Genomic DNA, 20,532 nt, shown 5'->3' with positions numbered 1-20,532 from the left:
GCTGAGCCACCCGTGGTGCTGTGAGCTTGACTCTAGCTGCACTCCCCGGAGTCACCATCGTCCCTCCAAATGAATTAGAAATTCAACCTTGTTATGGTGAATTAGTGCTCGAGGATCTTTTACTGTGAGATCATTTATTAATCCTGTCTCATTACACAGAACTAGATCTAAGATAGCCTGCTCCCTGGTTGGTTCCGCAACATACTGTTCATGGAAACTATCCTGGATACATTCTGTGAACTCTTCCTCAAGGCTACCCTGGCCAATTTGCTTTGTCCAATCCATATGAAGTTTAAAATCGCCTGTACTTCCTGTGGTTAAATAGTATGCCTGATGACCTGCTGCCAGACATCTGCCAATGTTGGTTATGGCCTGCTGTTGAGTGGATTGCTCCAACTCTACATAATGACGAGCATTGTCATTACACCTTGTGAAGCATCGTGGGCATGTGCTTTAAACGCATTGGAGTTGCAGTGTGTAGCTCCCTGATAGCTTGGGGAAATGCAGCACCCAGTGCAGCATTGAGCAATATCTCTTGCATTATGCTGAGCTAGGGGACTATTTAGGATACTGTATCTGGTGTCCACATCGCTGAGTAGAGAAGGGAAAAATCATCTTGGTCTTTTGCTGCCTGAATGAATTCTCCTCCCCTGTCTCGACCTCATTGCTTACTTGCAAGATACTGGGACTATATCCCACAAGAACCCCTGTCATCCTCAAGAAGGGCAAATAATACTGTCTTATTCAAGAGTTCCAATGCATTGTAGGGACAAAGTCACTTCTTGCTTCAATGAGTGCTTCAAGCCACCTGGTCTTGGCAGAATCGTCCTTTGAGCCATTGAAACCTCAGCAACATAAGCTGACTTCTATGAATCCCTTGAAATTTCAGTGTTGAATGCAAATGACATACCTGCTGCTTTGATTTGTTTTCCGAGATTAAGGTAATGACTTGTGGAAAGGGATGTGATCTATTTTTTTTCCACTGAGAAAGCTGCTTGAAACTTTTTTTTTAAATTAGTCTCGCTTGCTGCTTGTAATTCCCTGATTGAAATTTAATCTCTAAGTTAGTGGTGCAATAAAGATTTTTTGTTTGGCCATCGCCCTTCAGAATGATTGTGGGATTTTCACTCTCCTGTTTGGTAAACCCATTTTGTCAGCTCAACCTATGTAAGATAATGCGTACTGGGAACACACCTTGGGCACCAAAAGATTAAATCGATCGACCAGGACAGAGTTGAGCTTAGCTAGAAAGGATTAAACACCCATTTACGATTTAACTGCTTTAAACAGTGGTTGAATGTACGGGGCAGATAGTCAGCAAATTAAAAGGGCAACTGGTTCGATGTTTGTCAGATAATCACAACAGCTACTTTACAAAGCCCCACAACACTAATTAGATGAATGCCATTTAAGCTATTTTTGGTGGTGTTGGTTGAGGCATGAGTGATGACCAGGGCAGAACTGCTCCCGAAATTGTGTCATAGAAACATAGAAAATAGGTGCAGGAGTAGGCCATTCAGCCCTTCAATGAATTCATGGCTGAACATGCAACTTCAGTACCCCCTTCCTGCTTTCTCGCCATACCCCTTGATCCCCCGAGTAGTAAGGACTTCATCTAACTCCCTTTTGAATATATTTAGTGAATTGGCCTCAACTACTTTCTGTGGTAGAGAATTCCACAGGTTCACCACTCTCTGGGTGAAGAAGTTTCTCCTCATCTTGGTCCTAAATGGCTTACCCCTTATCCTTAGACTGTGACCCCTGGTTCTGGAATTCCCCAACATTGCGAACATTCTTCCTGCATCTAACCTGTCTAAACCCGTCAGAATTTTAAACGTTTCTATGAGGTCCCCTCTCATTCTTCTGAACTCCAGTGAATACAAGCCCAGTTGATCCAGTCTTTCTTGATAGGTCAGTCCCACCATCCCGAGAATCAGTCTGGTGAATATTCGCTGCACTCCCTCAATAGCAAGAATGTCCTTCCTCAAGTTAGGAGATCAAAACTGTACACAATACTCCAGGTGTGGCCTCACCAAGGCCCTGTACAACAGTAGTAACACCTCCCTGCCCCTGTACTCAAATCCCCTTGCTATGAAGGCCAACATGCCATTTGCTTTCTTAACCGCCTGCTGTACCTGCATGCCAACCTTCAATGACTGATGTACCATGACACCCAGGTCTCGTTGCACCTCCCCTTTTCCTAATCTGTCACCATTCAGATAATAGTCTGTCTCTCTGTTTTTACCACCAAAGTGGATGACCTCACATTTATCCACATTATACTTCATCTGCCATGCATTTGCCCACTCACCTAACCTATCCAAGTCACTCTGCAGCCTCATAGCATCCTCCTCACAGCTCACACTGCCACCCAACTTAGTGTCATCCGCAAATTTGGAGATACTACATTTAATCCCCTCGTCTAAATCATTAATGTACAATGTAAACAGCTGGGGCCCCAGCACAGAACCCTGCGGTACCCCACTAGTCACTGCCTGCCATTCCGAAAAGTACCCATTTACTCCTACTCTTTGCTTCCTGTCTGACAACCAGTTCTCAATCCACGTCAGCACACGACCCCCAATCCCATGTGCTTTAACTTTGCACATTAATCTCTTGTGTGGGACCTTGTCGAAAGCCTTCTGAAAGTCCAAATATACCACATCAACTGGTTCTCCTTTGTCCACTTTACTGGAAACATCCTCAAAAAATTCCAGAAGGTTTGTCAAGCATGATTTCCCTTTCACAAATCCATGCTGACTTGGACCTATCATGTCACCATTTTCCAAATGCGCTGCTATGACATCCTTAATAATTGATTCCATCATTTTACCCACTACCGATGTCAGGCTGACCGGTCTATAATTCCCTGTTTTCTCTCCCTCCTTTTTTAAAAAGTGGGGTTACATTGGCTACCCTCTACTCGATAGGAACTGATCCAGAGTCAATGGAATATTGGAAAATGACTGTCAATGCATCCACTATTTCCAAGGCTACCTCCTTAAGTACTCTGGGATGCAGTCCATCAGGCCCTGGGGATTTATCGGCCTTCAATCCATCAATTTCCCCAACACAATTTCCCGACGAATAAGGATTTCCCTCAGTTCCTCCTCCTTACTAGACCCTCTGACCCCTTTTTATATCCGGAAGGTTGTTGGTGTCCTCCTTAGTGAATACCGAACCAAAGTACTTGTTCAATTGGTCTGCCATTTCTTTGTTCCCAGTTATGACTTGGGATCTTTTACATCCATAGGCAGTTGAGACATGGGTTTAACATTTCATCTGAAATAAAGCACCTTTTAATCTCTTTCCAGCTAGAAGCAGATCTCAAATTAGTTTCAGAACCCATCATCTGTGGTTTTTCGTTCTTTTCACAACAGCCAGCTAAACTGGAGCCTCCATTTTCATAGTTTCCTTGAATGACATTTTAAGATGGAGTTGGAAAAACATTTAAAGAGAATAATAATGATGGGTACACAGATATCGAATTGAGATCTGCTGGAGGAGATAGCAGCAGGACAATGGACTGAATGACATCCTGTACCTGAGATTTAAATTTTTGATTTTTTTCCTCAGTTAAGGGCAAGGGTATCAAGTGAAAGGCATGTAAATGGAGTTGAGGTACAGATCAGCCATAAGAACATAAGAAATAGGAGAAGGAGTAGGCCATTTGGCTCCTCAGCCTGCTCTGCCATTTTATACGATCTTGGCTGATCCGATCATGGACTCGGGTGCACTTCCCTGCCTGCTCCCCATAACCACTTATTCCCTTATTGGTTAAGAAACTGTCGATTTCTGTCTTAAATTTATTCAAAGTACCAGCTTCCACAGCTCTGAGGCAACAAATTCCACAGATTTACAACCCTCTGAGAAAATAGATGTCTCCTCATCTCAGTTTTAAATGGGCGGCCCCTTATTCTAAGATTATGCCCTCTAGTTGCTGGTCACAGGAATGTGGGAAGGGAGGACCTTGAGATAATCACTATCACTCGGGGGGTAGTGCTGGACAGGCTAATGGGACTCGAGGTAGACAAGTCCCCTGGTCCTGATGAAATGTATCCCAGGGTATTAAAAAAGATGGCGCAAGTTATAGCAGATGCATTCATTATAATCTACCAGAATTCTCTGGACTCTGGGGAGGTACCAGCGAATTGGAAAGCAGCTAATGTAACGCCTCTGTTTTTTAAAAAAAAGGGGGCAGACAAAAGGCAGGTAACTGTAGGCCGGTTAGTTTAACATCTGTAGTGGGGAAAATGCTTGAAGCTATCATTAAGGAAGAAATAGCAGGACATCAAAATAGGAATAGTGCAATCAAGCAGACTCAACATGGATTCATGAAGGGGAAATCATGTTTAACTAATTTACTGGAATTCTTTCGAGGATATAACAAGCATGGTGGATAGAGGTGCACCGATGGATGTGGTGTATTTAGATTTCCAAAAGGCATTCGATAAGGTGCCACACAAAAGGTTACTGCAGAAGATAAGGGTACGCGGAGTCAGAGGAAATGTATTGGCATGGATCGAGAATTGGCTGGCTAACAGAAAGCAGAGAGTCGGGATAAATTGGTCCTTTTCGGGTTGGAAATCGGTGGTTAGTGGTGTGCCACAGAGATCGATGCTGGGACCACAACTGTTTACAATATACATAAATGACCTGGAAGAGGGGACAGTGCAGTGTAACAAAATTTGCAGATGACACAAAGACTAGTGGGAAAGTGGGTTGTGTGGAGGACACAGAGAAGCTGCAAAGAGATTTAGATAGGTTAAGCAAATGGGCTAAGGTTTGGCAGATGGAATACAATGTCAGAAAATGTGAGGGCATCCACCTTGTGTGCGGGGGGGGGGGGGGGGAAAACCAGTAAAAGGGAATATTATTTGAATGGGGAGAAATTATAACATGCTGCGGTGCAGAGGGACCTGGGGGTCCTTGTGCATGAAACTCTTTTTGAGTTTATCTGTGAACATAAAAAGACATTAAACTGTGCCACCCGCCCTGGATGACACAGCAGACATTTACAAGGCCCCTTTTTTTTCTTTTCTTTTTTTTGGGCGCTAAAATCAAATTTTTTCCAGTGCCCCCTATAAAAGGGGAGGGGGACACTAAAAAGGTTGTTGATGGATCAACGGCACTGTGTGTGCAGAAGCATGAGCAGCCTGTGGATGGCAGCTAAAGCCTACTGCACCTGGTATTCCCAGGCAGTCTCCCATCCAAGTACTAACCAGGCCTGACTCTGCTTAGCTTCCAAGATCAGACGAGATCGGGCGTTTTCAGACGAGTGTGGGCTCCTTGTGCATGAAACTCTTTTGAGTTTACCTGCAAAACATAAAAACATTAAACGGTGCCACCCGACCTGGGTGACACTCCAGACATTTACAAGGCCCCTTTTTTTTTTTTCCCCCTTTTTTTTTTGTTTTTCCCCCCCCCCCCCTTTTTTTTTGTTTTTTTTTTCTTTTTTTTTTTTGTTTGTTTTTTGGGCACTCCCTTGTGCATGAATCCCAAAAAGTTAGTTTGCAGGTGCAGCAGGTAATCAGGAAGGCGAATAGAATGTTGGCCTTCATTGCGAGAGGCATGGAGTACAAAAGCAAGAAGGTCCTGCTGCAACTGTACAGGGTATTGGTGAGGCCGCACCTGGAGTACTGCGTACAGTTTTGGTTACCTTACTTCAGGAAGGATATACTAGCTTTGGAAGGGGTACAGAGATAATTCACGAGGCTGATTCCGGAGATGAGGGGGTTACCTTCTGATAGATTGAGTAGACTGGGTCTTTACTCGTTGGAGTTCAGAAGGATGAGGGGTGATCTTATGGAAACATTTAAAATAATGAAAGGGATAGACAAGATAGAGGCAGAAAGGTTGTTTCCACTGGTCGTGGAGACTAGAACTAGGGGGCACAGCCTCAAAATACGGGGGAGCCATTTTAAAACCGAGTTGAGAAGGAATTTCTTCTCCTAGGGGGTTGTGAATCTGTGGAATTCTCTGCCCAAGGAAGCAGTTGAGGCTAGCTCATTGAATGTATTCAAATCACAGATAGATAGATTTTTAACCAATAAGGGAATTAAGGGTTACGGGGAGCGGGCGGGTAAGTGGAGCTGAGTCCACGGCCAGATCAGCCATGATCTTGTTGAATGGCGAAGCAGGCTCGAGTGGCTAGATGGCCTACTCCTGTTCCAGTCTCCCCCATCAATGGAAACATTCTCTCTGCATCCACCTTGTCAAGCCCCCTCAATCTTATATGTTTCAATAAGATCACTTCTCATTCTTCTGAATTCCAATGAGTAGAGGCCCAACCTACTCAACCTTTCCTCATAGGTCAACCCCCTTATCTCTGGAATCAACCGAGTGAACCTTCTCTGAACTGCCTCCAAAGCAAGCATATCCTTTTGTAAATATGGAAACCAAAACTGCACGCAGTATTCCAGGTGTGGCCTCACCAATACCCTGAATAACTGTTGCAAGACTTCACTGCTTTTATACTCCCTCCCCTTTGCAATAAAAGCCAAGATTCCACTGGCCTTCCTGATCACCCCAGGTGCTGCTGTACTGCAGCACTTTGCAATCTTTCTCCATTTAAATGATAACTTGCTCTTTGATTTTTTTCTGCCATGATCTATTAGAATGGTGGGGCAGGCTCGAGGGGCTGAATGGCCTACTCTCGTTCCTATGTTTCCCATGAAATTTCGGAGGTTAAAGCAACAACTTGCATTTAGATCCTGCCTTAATCATAGTAAAATTTCCTAAGGCACTTCACAGGAACATTATCAGACAAAATTTGACACCAAGCCACATGAGCTATTCGGACACGTAACCATCATTATCATCATAGGCAGTCCTTCGGGATCGAGGAAGACTTGCTTCCACTCCCAAAGTGAGTCCTTCAGTGGCTGAACAATCCGATGCGAAAGCCACAGACCCCATCACAGGAGGGACAGACATTCGTCGGGGGAAGGTGGGGTGGGACTGTTGCCGCACGCTCCTTCTGCTGCCTGCGCCTGCCCTCTTCACGTTCTTGGCGTTGAGATTCTAAGAGGTCAACGCCTTCCCAGATGCACTTGCTCCACCGAGAGCGATCTTCGGCCAGAGACTCCCAGATGTCAGTGGTGATGTTGCACTTTACCAGAGAGGCTTCGATGGTGTCCTTGTAACGTTTCTGCTGCCCGCCTTTGGCTCGTTTGCCGTGAAGGAGCTCCACATAGAACAATTGCTTAGGGAGTCTCTTGTCTGGCATGCAAACTATGTGGCCTGCCTAGCGAAGCTGATTGAGTGTGGTCAGTGCTTCAATGCTGGGGATGTTAGCCTGGGTGAGGACACTGATGTTAGTGCGCCTGTCCTCCCAGGGGATTGGCAGGATCTTGCTGAGACATCGTTGGTGATATATCTTCAACGACTTGGTGTCTTCTGTACATCGTCCATTTCTCTGATCCATACAGGGGCGGGTATTAGTACAGCTCTGTGGACCATAAGCTTGGTGGTAGATTTGAGGGCCTGCTCTTCGAACGCTCTTTTCCTCAGGCGGCCAAAGGCTGCACTGGCGCACTGGAGGCGATGTTGAATCTTCGCATCAAAGTCTGCCTTTGTTGATAAAAGGCGCTCAAGATATGGGAAGTGGTCCACTTTGTCTCGGGCCGCGCCGTGAATCTTGATTGGGTGGGGGGGCAGTGCTGTGCGGAGAGGACAGACTGCTGGAGGACCTTTGTCTTACGGATGTTAAGTGCAAGGCCCATGCTTTCATATGCCTCGGTGAATACATTGACTATATCCTGGAGTTCAGCCTCAGAATGTGCGCAGGCGTTGTCCGCGTACTGTTGCTCAACGTCAGAGGTTGGGGTGATCTTGGACCTGGCCTGGAGGCAGCATAGCTTCAACAGCTTCCCACTGGTTCTGTAGTTTAGTTCCACTCCAGCGACCGTTGACTGAAGTAGAGCATGGCAGTGAGGAAGATTGAGAAGAGGGTTGGAGCGATGACGCAGCCCGGTCCGGATTGGTGAAAGAGGTGGGTTTAAAGGAGTACCTTAAAAGAGGGGAGAAAGGCGGATACATTTCGAGAGGTAATTTCAGAGTTTGAGGCTGAGACTGCTAAAGGCACAGTTGCCAACGGTGGAGTGAAGGAAATTGGGGATGCAGAAGAGGCCAGCATTGGAGGAACAGAATACTTGAATGGTTATCGGGCTCGAGGAGAGTATAGACATAGTGAGGGGTGAGACCTTCGAGGTATTTGAACACGAGCAGGAGTGTTTTAAATTTGAGGTGTTGCTGAATTAGGAGCCAGTGTAGGTCAGCAAACAAAGGGGTGATGGCAGAATGGGATTTGAGTTTGGATATGAGAAACAGTTTTGCATCCTCATTATTCATATGTGAAATGGGCAACGGACAGGCATTCTGATTAAAATGTTCCCTTTCAAATCTTTTAATTTTGTGTTCTCCCTCTCTATCCCTTCCCCAAATAAAGGTTTGCTGTTCTAAAAGAACCATGAAGGTTTGCAGCACAGGAGATTAACCTAAACTGGTCCCACAGACATCCTCTCTCTCCCCCAAAGCCCAAGCTTCTGCTGACATTGATCTGTCAGTTGCCCTGCACAGATGCTTGTCTCTTTTTTGCATTGTTTTATTTTGTCTTCCCCTTCAAAGACTTACACTTGTGTTGTGGTATGGTTCCATCGTTGCCAGTACACTTTTGATTCTTCAATCAGATGGCTATTTTCCACATGTGAGCCTAAACAATTAGTGTTGGGCTATTCATTCATAAAGGGAATTCCTGTACTCATTAAATTTTATGTGGACCTTTTGCGAAGGGCTGGTCACGGTTATAATCCAGATGGGGTTGGATTATCTTCCTTTCCTCTTGTTGTTCTCTCTCTACCCAAAAGATGTTGAAGTCATTTGTAGTGTACTGACTGCCAACCCTGGCAGAGGTCAGGTGCTGGCACACAGACCAGGAATTGAACTTGGGACCTTCTGATCCAGAGAACTTAGTTGCATACTATTTTCACGAACTCAGCCAGCAAGAGAACCTGTGAATTTTTCTAAGAAATATTTAAAATTAAAAAATACATGGACCCAGCTGTATATCTTACTTTGCATCTGTTGCTGCTGTATTGAGGGGGGCACTCTCCTCAGCAGGGGTTTTAGTTATTTTCTTGATGACAATTCATTATACTGATGCAAGCCACTCCAAACCACCTGCCGTGTCCTTTCGGAGGAGGCAAAGCCTTTGGTAATGGTATTCATGAGACTGGGTTGCTTCCTGCCAGCTGTAGGTTGCTGTGTGGTGCTTCCCTGTCCCTTCCATCACGCTTGGCCTGACCTGTCGAAAAGGCTCAACCATCTTATCTCATCAAACTGCAGCTAGGTAATTGCCTCTGAAGTGCTGGCATCTGCAAGCAGCAAAGTGAGCTGTTAGAAGATGCTTTTCCTGTTCTTGATTCTGGAAGTGTGATGTTTGTTTGAAAGCTTTCTTGCATGTGTAGTCTTGCGAGTGATGAGCTAGAAAGGATTGTCGATGTTGAAGTGGGCTCTGATCGCTTCAGTTAACAATTGCTCTCAGCACTGCCTGGATTTTCATCAAATATGGAGCCTAAATATAATTTGTAAGGGATTGAATATGCAAATATCAATTACTGATCTCTCTTTTTTTTCTCTCCCTCTTTCCCCCCCCCTGCCCCCAGCTCGCTGAATTATTTTGTGATACACTTGTAATGGAGCACAACCATACCTGGTTTTGTATCGTACTTTAGCATATGCTTCGGGAGTTCATCAAAGCACTTAAAATGCAATGAAGAGATACATGGTAGCTATCTTATGCACCACAAGATGCCACAGACTGTGTTGAATGAGCAGTTATTCTGTTTGTGGTGATGAAGAGCAGTTTCCCTCTTTAGCATCTCCTACAAAGTACGGCACTTGTGACAATGTGGCACTCCTTCAGTTTGCCTAATGGAGTGTCAGCCTCAATTGAGCTAAAATTGCTGACGTGTTTCTTGAGCCTGAGTTTCTGACCCAAAGGCAAGATGTGCTAGAAACTTAAGTAATGTATAAACTTGTCCATACTGCTGTATACAGCATGTGGGGAATTATTTTTAAGATTAGAAGGGGTGATCTCTCAATATATGTCCACTGATAACCTGGAGTGGGGGTTGAACCCAAAACCTGGTCATAGAGTGGAGGGGGCAATTATTAGGACAAGTTGACGGCACCTGCCGTGACTGCAATCTGCCATGGTAAAAATAGCAAGCCTGACCTGTAGTGTCATGTGTGGCAACATGCTTTACATTTGAGCACCAATGAGGGTGATGATTGTACTTTGACTGCATCATTGATCATGGTGTGTACACTCTGCAGTTTGTTTTGGAGAGCTACTACATAATAGCTTGCATTCAGGCTATTAGGCTGTTCAGACTTGGGTGGAAGAGATGATTGACATTCCTAGAGAACTCCTCAAATCAACTTGCATTTCCAATATATGGAGTTATATCTTGATCAGGTTATAAGCTGGTAAGAGCAGGAGGAGACAGAAGGGGGTTGAGAGTGGTGGGAAAGCAAAAACATTTTTTCAAAAAAGGAAGAAATGACTGCAGAGTATCTTTCACAAATCAACCAATAAAGTACTTTCTGAAGTGTAGTCGCTGTTGTAATATGGTGAACACTGCATCCAATTTGCGCATCGCAAGCTCCCATAAACAACCAGATAATCTGTTTTCCTTGTGTTGGTTGAGGGATAAATATTGGTCAGGACACTGGGAAAACCAGCCTGCTCCTCTTCGAGCAGTGTCATGGGATCTTTTACATCTACCTGAGGGCAGAAGGGGCCTTATGTCTCATGGGGAAGGTGTCTTTTGAGGGACTGGATGTGAGTTGGTAGAAGTGCTGACAGAGACTGTTCCAAAGGCTGGAGCATGGTACCTGGAGACAGTTGTGGATGGTGGCATGGAAGAAGCAGGGGATGACAAGTAGGTGTTAAATGTTGTGATGGGATGTTTGATTTTGGGTGATTGCAAAGCGAGTGTGGGCTGATTTAATGAGAGGGGGTATTCAAGGCAAGGAGAAGGATCTTACTAAATTTAAGATATGAAGAGCTTGTAGAACTTGAAGACTGGGTGATGGAATGTGAGTATCGTAATTTACATTTATAGGGACTATACCCAAATACAGTAGACATTCTCCACGAGTAAAATCCCACAAACAAATAAAATAAATAACCAGTTAACAAGAACATCAGCTTTCATTTAAATAGTGCCTTTAATGTGGTCTCTCTTGGTTGTGGATTGAGAAATATTGGGCAGCATGTTGTGCAACTCCCTGTTTCTCTTCGAGTCCAATGGAATCTTTTGCGTCCACCTGAACAGGTATGCGGGGCTTTTTTTTAATAGCTCATCTGAAAGACAGCACTTGTGTTAATATAGCATTCCTTTAGTCCTGCACTGGAGTATCCATCTAGATTGTACTTGAATCCTGATGTGAGTCGTTGGGTGGCAGGTAGTGTGTAATACCAGTTGTTGGGCATTGCAATCTTGTAATCTCTATTAGGATGTTTAAATGAGGAAAAAACCTGAGTTATCTCTGCTGCTTTTGTTGATGTAAACTGCCGTAGTTGCAGATTTACCAAGAAAGGTGCTGCCTTCAACTCTGTTTTTTGTTGCGGTTATTCATTTTTTGTTTTGAAGTCACCTTGACCAAATAAGGCAGGGCTCATGTGGATAATGCTGCACTTCAATTTCAGTGAAGCATTTAGCCTCCGAACGCGAATTTGTCAACTGGGACAGCAGGCAAAGGAGAAGGCGATTGGAATTCCAACATGTGAGCTTTCGCTCTGGGGGATATTGCATAACATTGGCCAAGGCAGGGATTATTTTTGTTCACTTAGTTGAGTTTTATGTAGATGTGGCTGAGTATCCCGTTGTCCTGACAAATGGCTGGTCATATGAGCTCAAAGTCACTGCTCTTAACATATTCTGTAAAATTGGTCAAATGCACATTCTCCAGAATAGATCATTTATACAGTCTGTCAAAAGAAAGACAGACAGACTTGCATCTGTATGACAACTTTCACGATCATCAGATGTTCCAAAGCTCTTGACATACTTTTTGAAGTTTGGTCACTGCTGTAATGTAGAATAGGTGATATTAGCAGGGAATTATTAAAATTTATTGATTATACAGACAAGAGAAATGATTTTATTGTGGCCTATCTGGCTAGTTCCTGTCTTAGTACAACTTAATGGGCCCAAGTTTCCACATGATTTGCGCCTGATTTTTAGGAGCAACTGGTGGAGAACGGACGATCTTAGAAATCGCAATTCTCCACATTTTTTTTTCTGCAGTTCTAGTCAGGTAGAACAGTTCTACTTTGGAACAGAATTTTTTCTTCAAAAGGGGGCGTGTCTGGCCACTGACGCCTGATTTGAAAGTTTCCACAGTGAAAACGTACTCCAAACTCAAGTAGAATGGAGCAAGTGAAGATTTTTGTAGAACTGAAAAAACCTGTTCTACACATAAAAAAATCAGGTGCAGGTTACAAATTAGGCGTCCAGAACGAGGTGGGGGGGGGGGGGGGGAGGGAAGTCATTAAATTCTATAATAAATCCTTATTTATGCCTATACAAATATTACACAAATAAATCCAACCTGAATAAACATTTATAAGCCAAGAAAAGATTAAATAAACCATCTTCCTACCTGTGTGAAAGTGCTTCAGGCAGGCCTTTCGGGACCGAAGGCTGCCGGCCAGTCCCCAGCACCAGATTTACAGGTAGGTGGCGTTGGGTGGGGGTGGGGGAGGGGGAGGGGTGGTGGTGGGGTGGGGAGGGGAGGGGAGATGAGTGAGTGAGGGAGGAAGGGAGGAAAAAGAGAGAGAGAGAGAGAGGGAAAGGAGGGGGAGAGAAGAGGAAGGAGGGGGGGGGAGGTCGGATCCAGTCCGGGAGCGGGAGTCGGGTAGGGTCCAGTGGTTGGGTCTAGTTGGGGGGGGAAGCGGGAACAGGAGCGCGGGTCGGGTCAGTCGGGGAGGCAGGGAGCGGGAACAGGAGTGTGGGTCGGGTGGAAGCGGGAACAGGAGCGCGGGTTGGGTCAGTCCGGGGGGGGGGGGGGGGGGGTGCGCGGGTGTCTGGTCTGGTCCAGAGGCGGGGGAGGAGAGAGCGGGGAGTGGGTCTGGTCCGGAGGCGGAGGGGGCGCGGGTGTCGGGTCTGGTCCGGAGGCGGGGGGGCGGGGAGCAGGTGTAGGGTCTGGTCCGGAGGCATGGGGGGGAAGCGGGTGTCGGGTCTGGTCCGGAGGAAGGGCGGGGGGAGCGGTTGTCTGGTCTGGTCCGGAGGCGGGGGGGTGGTGGGGAGCAGGAGCTGGCCGTGGGAGGAGCCTTATTCACGCAGCCCCAGTGAGGCCATTGGGCCAGGGCTAGGGGCTGCGTGCTTCGGGTCCCTCCCACACAGTTCGGCGCCTGGAGCTACTGTACTTGCGTGCCCACTGTAGCGCGCATGTGCAGAGAACCCGGCACTGTTTTCAGCGCAGGGACCTGGCTCCGCACCCCCCCCCCCCCCCCCCCCCCCACAGCTCGTGCTGGCTGTGCCGAGAGCCAGAGGACCTGCAAGTAGGTGGAGAATACCGAGGATTTTTTTAGGCGCACTTTGTGGCGCGAAAAACGGGCGTCCAGGTCGGGACTGCGCCGTTCTAGGCGCGTGTGGAAACTTGGGCCCAATGTGAGAGTCGAGGCCTTATTTGGTATTTGCAGCAGAGCTGTTTGCAGGACAAGTGAACCTGAGCGATTGGAGTGGGGAGGTTGAATTAGTGTCCCACAATTGCAAGCGTAGTTTGTCAGTCCAGAAAAATGTCACATTTTTCATTGTTTTACAGTTTCTTAGTGCTTTCGGTCATTACTTATTTTTTTAAGTTTGACCTTTTAAATAATCTATTCAAATTAGTATCTGGGGAGAACTTTTTTTTAATTGGATTTTTTCAGCCTTTGGCCTAAGGCGAATCTATCAAGTTTACTTTTCAAAAAGCAAAATGCTGCAGGTACTGGAAGTCTGAAATAAAAACAAAACAAAATGCTGGGTACACTCAGCAGGTCTGGCAGCATCTGGAGCACAGAGAAATGCAGTGTTAATGTTTCGGGTCCATGACTTTTTGTCTGAACTGGTAGATATTGCAGATGAGCAGTTTGTCAGCAAAGGTTGTACAAAGGAAAAAAGGACTTCAGTGATTGGGTGGAGGGCAGAAGTGATGTTGAAAGGCGAAAGGAGGTGATGAGAGAAATTACAGAAACAAAACGTGTCCAGAGGATGTGCAGATGGTGACCGGAGAATAACAGAAGGGGAGGATAGCAGAGTGAATCTGGCAAAGTGGAGAATGCTTTTGTTTATTTTAGAATTACTGCTGACTGTTGTGGTCTGGTGGCATTTGCTTACCACTAAGCCATGTGCTATTTCAAATACTGAGATTATTTTGCTAAGCTGCTTCAGAGGGCAATAAGAGTCAAATGTACAGTCAACTATAGTTCTGTTTGCCAGACCAGGTTGTCGGTTCTCTTCACTGAAGGGCATTAGTGAAGCAGTTGGGTTTTTATGACAATCCAGAAGCTTTTGTGGTCGTTTATTCTGGTGCCAGCTCTCAAATTTTCTAGTCGTCTGAATTCAACTTCACAATGTGCAATGGTGGGATTTGAACTAATGATTGTCTCGTCCCATGCCATAACCGCTACACTACTGTACCTAATGTTCCTTCTAAGTTGCGTGGATGTGCAGCGGTCTGGAGGTCCCATGCAGGCTGCTCACAATCTTTTACATGGAAAAAACTACGCCTGCATCAAAATTTAAATGGGCCGCGCGGTCAGTTAGAGGGACCGCGTACGGAAAAAGAATTCGAGGGAGCATTGTCTGTACCTGGAATTTTAAGAACTATGCAATATTTTATTTTTACCTTGCCTGTAGGCCTAATGAGTGAAGGCACTCTCCGATGTAGACTAAGCCAGTTATCTTGTCCCACACATGTGAGCACCATGGAGCCTGGGGCCTTGCATATAGGGGTATAGTTTCCGCATTGGGCGCTGTCAGCAAGCTGGGCACAAATTGAGCTTGGAATTGCACTGTTTTTCTAAAGTGGGTCAAGTTTACACCCAAACTCATTTGCATAATCACAAATATAGAATCTTCTGTGAACCAGCGCAATTGGGCAATGTAGCAGAATGTAATTAACATTAGACATAAGAATTAGCAACAGGAGTAGGCCATCTAGCCCTCGAGTCTGCTCCGCCATTCAACAAGATCACGGCTGATCTGGCCGTGGACTCAGCTCCACTTACCCGCCCGCTCCCCGTAATCCTTAATTCCCTTATTGGTTAAAAATCTATCTATCTGATTTGAATACATTCAATGAGCCAGCCTCAACTGCTTCCTTGGGCAGAGAATTCCACAGATTCACAACCCTCTGGGAGAAGAAATTCCTTCTCAACTCGGTTTTAAATTGGCTCCCCCGTATTTTGAGGCTGTGCCCCCTAGTTCTAGTCTCCCTGACTAGTGGAAACAACCTCTCTGCCTCTATCTTGTCTGTCCCTTTCATTATTTTAAATGTTTCTATAAGATCACCCCTCATCCTTCTGAACTCCAACAAGTAAAGACCCAGTCTACTCAATCTATCATCATAAGGTAACCCCCTCATCTCTGGAATCAGCCTATTGAATCGTCTCTGTGCCCCCTCCAAAGCTGTTATATCCTTCCTTAAGTAAGGTGACCAAAACTGCACGCATTACTCCAGGTGCGGCCTCACCAATACCCTGTACAGTTGCAGCAGGACCTCCCTGCTTTTGTACTCCATCCCTCTCGCAATGAAGGCCAACATTCCATTCGCCTTCCTGATTACCTGCTGCACCTGCAAACTAACTTTTTGGGATTTATGCACAAGGACCCACAGGTCCCTCTGCACTGCAGCATGTTGTAATTTCTCCCCATTCAAATAATATTCCCTTTTACTGTTTTTTTTTTCCCCAAGGTGGATGACCTCACATTTTCCGACATGGTATTCCATCTGCCAAACCTTAGTCCATTTGTTTAACCTATCTAAATCTCTTTGCAGCCTCTCTGTGTCCTCTACACAACCTGCTTTCTCGCTAATCTTTGTCATCTACAAATTTTGTTACACTACACTCTGTCCCCTCTTCTAGGTCATCTATGTATATTGTAAACAGTTGTGGTCCCAGCACCGATCCCTGTGGCGCACCACTAACCACCGTTCCAACCCGAAAAGGACCCATTTATCCCGACTCTCTGCTTTCTGTTAGCCAGCCAATTCTCTCCATGCTAACACATTTCCTCTGACTCCGTGTACCTTTATCTTCTGCAGTAACCTTTGTGTGGCACCTTATCGAATGCCTTTTGGAAATCTAAATACACCACATCCATCGGTACACCTCTATCCACCATGCTCGTTATAGAAACATAGAAAATAGGTGCAGGAGTAGGCCATTCGGCCCTTCTAGCCTGCACCGCCATTCAATGAGTTCATGGCTGAACATGCAACTTCAGTACCCCATTCCTGCTTTCTCGCCATACCCCTTGATCCCCCTAGTAGTAAGGACCTCATCTAACTCCTTTTTGAATATATTTAGTGAATTGGCCTCAACAACTTTCTGTGGTAGAGAATTCCACAGGTTCACCACTCTCTGGGTGAAGAAGTTCCTCCGCATCTCGGTCCTAAATGGCTTACCCCTTATCCTTAGACTGTGACCTCTGGTTCTGGACTTCCCCAACATTGGGAACATTCTTCCTGCATCTAACCTGTCTAACCCCGTCAGAATTTTAAATGTTTCTACGAGGTCCCCTCGAAAGAATTCCAGTAAATTAGTTAAACATGATTTCCCCTTCATGAATCCATGTTGCGTCTGCTTGATTGCACTATTCCTATCTAGATGTCGCGCTATTAATGATAGCTTCAAGCATTTTCCCCACTACAGATGTTAAACTAACCGGCCTACAGTTACCTGCCTTTTGTCTGCCCCTTTTTTTTTTTAAACAGAGGCGTTACATTAGCTGCTTTCCAATCCAATCTTACCTCCCCAGAGTCCAGAGAATTTTGGTAGATTAGAACGAATGCATCTGCTGTAACTTCCGCCATCTCTTTTAATACCCTGGGATGCATTTCATCAGGACCAGGGGACTTGTCTACCTTGAGATCCATTAGCCTGTCCAGCACTAGCCCCCTAGTGATAGTGATTGTCTCAAGGTCCTCCCTTCCGGTATATCGGTAAAAGCTTTTACTATCTGTTTTTATGTTTTGCGCAAGTTTACTTTAGTAATCTATCTTTCCTTTATTGCTTTCTTAGTCATTCTTTACTGTCGTTTAAAATTTTCCCAATCTTCTAGTTTCCCACTAACCTTGGCCACCTTACACTCATTGGTTTTTAATTTGATACACTCCTTTATTTCCTTGGTTATCCACGGCTGGTTATCCCTTCTCTTACCGCCCTTCTTTTTCACTGGAATATATTTTTGTTGAGCACTATGAAAGAGCTCCTTAAAAGTCCTCCACTGTTCCTCAATTGTGCCAACGTTTAGTCTGTGTTCCCAGTTTACTTTAGCCAACTCGTGCCACTGTTTAGTCTGTGTTCCCAGTCTACTTTAGCCAACTCTGCCCTCATTCCACTGTCGCCCCCTTTTTTTAAGCATAGTACGCTCGTTTGAGACACTACTTCCTCACCCTCAATCTGTATTACAAATTCAACCATACTGTGATCACTCATTCCGAGCGGATCTTTTACTCGGAGATCGTTTATTATTCCTGTCTCATTACACAGGACCAGATCTAAGATAGCTTGCTCCCTTGTAGGTTCTGTAACATACTGTTCTAAGAAACAATCCCGTCTGCATTCTATGAATTCCTCCTCAAGGCTACCCCGTGCGATTTGATTTGACCAATCGATATGTAGGTTAAAATCCCCCATGATTACTGCCGTTCCTTTTTCACATGCCTCCATTATTCCCTTGATTATTGTCCGCCCCACCGTGAAGTTATTATTTGGGGGCCTATAAACTATGCACACCAGTGACTTTTTCCTCTTACGATCTCTAATCTCCACCCACAATGATTCAACATTTTGTTCATTAGAGCCAATATCGTCTCTCACAACTGCCCTGATATCATCCTTTATTAACAGAGCTACCCCACCTCCTTTCCCTTCTTGTCTATCTTTCCGAATTGTCAGATACCCCTGTATGTTTAATTCCCAGTCTTAGCCACCCTGCAACCACGTTTCTGTAATGGCCACCAAATCAGACCCATTTGTAATGATTTGTGCCGTCAACTCACTTACATTGTTTCGAATGCTGCGTACGTTTAGGTAAAGTGTTTTAATACTAGTTTTTAAACCATGATTTTTAGTTTTGACGCCTCCTGCAGGCCCTTTATATTCATACATATTGTCCCTTCCTATCCCCTTGTGGTTTATAACTTACCCCAATGCTACTCTGCTCTGCTGCTTCCTGCCTTTTGCATCCTTTATTGGGGTTCTGTTCATCTGAGCTCTCACCCAGTCTAACTAGCTCAGAGCCCTCTCCTGGGTTCCCATCCCCCTGCCAAGCTCGTTTCAAGCCCTCCCAACCGCACTATCAAAACCACCCGTGAGAACATTGGTCCCGTCTCTGTTGAGGTGTAACCTGTCCGATTTGTACAGGTCCCACCTACCCCAGAAGCGGTCCCAATTGTTCAGGAAACTGAAGCCCTCCCTCCTACACCAATGCCCCAGCCACGTATTTATCTGACTAGCCTTCCTATTTCTACCCTCACTAGTATGTGGCACTGGCATTAATACAGAGATTACCACCTTTTGAGGTCCTGGCTTTCAATCTTAGTCCTAGCTCCCTAAACTCAGCTTTCAGGACCTCAGCCCTCTTTCTACCTATGTCATTGGTACCAATGTGGACCACAACCACTGGCTGTTCCCCTTCCCTCCCCAGAATGCCCTGCAGTCGCTCAGTGACATCATTGACCCTTGCACCAGGGATGCAAAACACCATCCTGATGTCACTTTTGCTGCCGCAGCAGCGCCTATCTGCTCCCCTAATTATTGAATCTCCGATCACTATAGCCCTTCCCGTCTTCTCCCCCCACCCCCCCCCCCCCTGCTGTGCAGCTGAGCCACCCACTGTGGACTTGGCCCTGGCTGCACTCCCCAGAGTTGTTTTTTCCCCTTGCATTTAAAATAGTCATTGTATTTAAGAGTGGGAACCTGGTGCATTTTTAATAGTTAATCCTATACTAATTAATTTGATGCAAATAAAACTTTCATTGGTCAGTCAGTTTCAAAGTAAATTATTTTTAATATTTTAAAACATGCCTACTAATACCTCTTTTTTTTTTTAAAAACAAGGTTAATTTGAATAGCCTCCTCAAATGAGCACAATTGGTCGAAACTCAGCATGCTCACTATTTTGATCTGCGGGCATGGGCAGGACTGGCTTCCAGCACAATTTTTGTTAAACCAGCCAATTAAAATTCCACGATCTTTTGCGCTGGTTTGACAGATTGCAGCCGGATTCTGCTGATAACTAGCGGAAACTCTAGGCCATAAAGTTCAACTCCATTTTAAAAAAAAATGTTCTTGGGATGTTGGTGTCACTGGCAAGGGCAGCATTTATTGCCCATCCCTAATTGCCCTCGGTGCTGGACTGCCACTGCAGTCCGAGTAGTAAAGATGTTCCCATAGTGCAGTTAGGGAGGGAGTTCCAGGATTTTGACCCAGCGACAATGAAGGAACAGCAATATATATCCAAATCAGGATGGTGTGTAACTTGGAGGTGATGGGATTCCCATGTGTCTGCTGCCCTTGTTCTTTTCGGTGGTAGAAGTCGCTGGTTTGGGAGGTGCTGGCGAAGAAGCCTTGGCAAGTTGCTGCAGTGCATCTTGTATATGGTACACACTGCAGCCAAGGTACGCAGGTGGTGGAGGGAGTGAATGTTGAAGGTATATTTCCATATACCATAATTTCCATATAGCTGAGCAGAGGAATGCGAGTAGGACATTTAGCCCCTCGAGCCTGTTCTGCCATTCAGTGAGATCATCGCTGATCTGTGACCAAACACTGTCTTTACCCCAAATACCCTTAATACCTTTGGTTAACAAAGATCTATTAATCTCAGATTTAAAATTAACAATTGACTTAGCATCAATTGCCGTTGCGGTGGAGGTTTCCAAACTTTGCGTATAGAAATATTTCCTAATTTCACTCCTGAAAGGCTTGGCTGTAATCTTTACACTATGACTCCTAGTCCTACATTCCCTGACCATTAGTGGAAATAGTTTCTCTCTATCTACCCAATCTATTCCCATTTAATATCTTGATCAAATCACTATTCACTGTCTCAATTCTAGGGAATACAATCCCAGTTTGTATAAACTCTCCTCATAATTTAACCACTGGAATCCAGGTATACCTCTGGTGAATCTATGCTGCACTCCCTCAAAGGCCGACATATCTTTCCTAAGGTGTGGTGTCCAGAGTAGTCCAGGAGTGGTCTAACTAGGGCTTCGAATAGCTGTAGCATGACTTCTGCCCTCTTG

The 20,532-nt window shown here is 45.3% G+C and overlaps 1 protein-coding gene and 1 pseudogene across 7 annotated transcripts in view; one reads left to right on the top strand and one right to left on the bottom strand.

The window, feature by feature from the left end:
* Nucleotides 1–20,532, top strand: part of LOC139276526 (SWI/SNF complex subunit SMARCC1-like) — a 257,461-nt gene that overhangs the window by 144,454 nt on the left and 92,475 nt on the right. The window lies entirely within an intron of this gene.
* Nucleotides 5,174–5,286, bottom strand: LOC139279137 (5S ribosomal RNA; annotated as a pseudogene).

The sequence above is a fragment of the Pristiophorus japonicus genome, chromosome 1, assembly GCF_044704955.1.
Source record: "Pristiophorus japonicus isolate sPriJap1 chromosome 1, sPriJap1.hap1, whole genome shotgun sequence".
Lineage (NCBI taxonomy): Eukaryota > Metazoa > Chordata > Chondrichthyes > Pristiophoridae > Pristiophorus > Pristiophorus japonicus.
This window is presented reverse-complemented; position numbering and strand designations above follow the sequence as displayed.